The sequence below is a fragment of the Musa acuminata genome, unplaced genomic scaffold, assembly GCF_036884655.1.
Source record: "Musa acuminata AAA Group cultivar baxijiao unplaced genomic scaffold, Cavendish_Baxijiao_AAA HiC_scaffold_1136, whole genome shotgun sequence".
Lineage (NCBI taxonomy): Eukaryota > Viridiplantae > Streptophyta > Magnoliopsida > Zingiberales > Musaceae > Musa > Musa acuminata.
The window spans coordinates 8,456,788-8,457,798 of NW_027021348.1; positions in this window are offsets into that span (position 1 = coordinate 8,456,788).

The window sequence follows — 1,011 nt, forward strand, 5'->3', positions numbered from 1 at the left end:
CAAGTATCCTGATCGTTCCTCACTGCCATTTTTATCTCTACATTTGCTTTGAATATGAGGAACTTTGAATTGTTCTAGCCTTGCATTTGATATATCTCCTGTTTAGACGTAACGATTCGAATCTGTGCAACTTCTGAGATTCTGACCTTTTGATACCGAGCTGCCTATAAGTCTTTGTTGGAAACTCTGATTTGTTCAAAACTGATTTCATTGGAAACTAGACTCGTAGACCTTTCTTTGATATATGGATTGAAAGATTTGGAATCCAAACACCTGGCCAGTTATCTATTGAATCTGACTTTATGAATTCTGCCAACAAAGATTTTGTTCTACGACACTTGCTTACCAAATTATTTGTAACTCTCTCTGTTGGACAGTTCAATTCATATGAAGCCTGTCTTATCTGTTTAATTCATATGAAGCCTGTCTTATCTGAAAGTATAATCCAATGATTATTTCTGAGTAAATTGGAGCACGATTGATAGTTTGAATCATTTGTTCAATGTGCCTTCTGTATTCTGCCAGAAATCGAGCTTTGGTCGATTTCTCATATTCTGGTTTCATTCCTTTGGAAATTGATATCCTTTAGCTTTCTCATTCAATTGAGCTTTATATTACTGCTTTGAATTCTTGTATGCTCTTGTCCTTAAAATTATTGCATTCTTGAAAACTGTTGTGTAACGTTTATGCTATATCGTATTGACTCATATAGGCACATGTATACCCTATTGTTCCGCATTTGCTTTCGATATGTGCCTATTCCAGTTTCATTCCTTTGGATATTGAATTCATCTAACCTTCCTATTTTGAATTGAGCTCAGTATGAATGCTTTGAATCCCTGTATACTCTTGCCTTCATTTCATTCCAAAACTGAATACTTTTGTGAGAGATTTGTTCCTTGCATCATTGTTTTGAAAAGGCACATGTACGTTTGGTTGTTCCGCGTGTGCTTCCGTTATATGCTGCTTATTGTTGAAACTGCCTTCTTGTACTCTGGTGTGTGGGATATT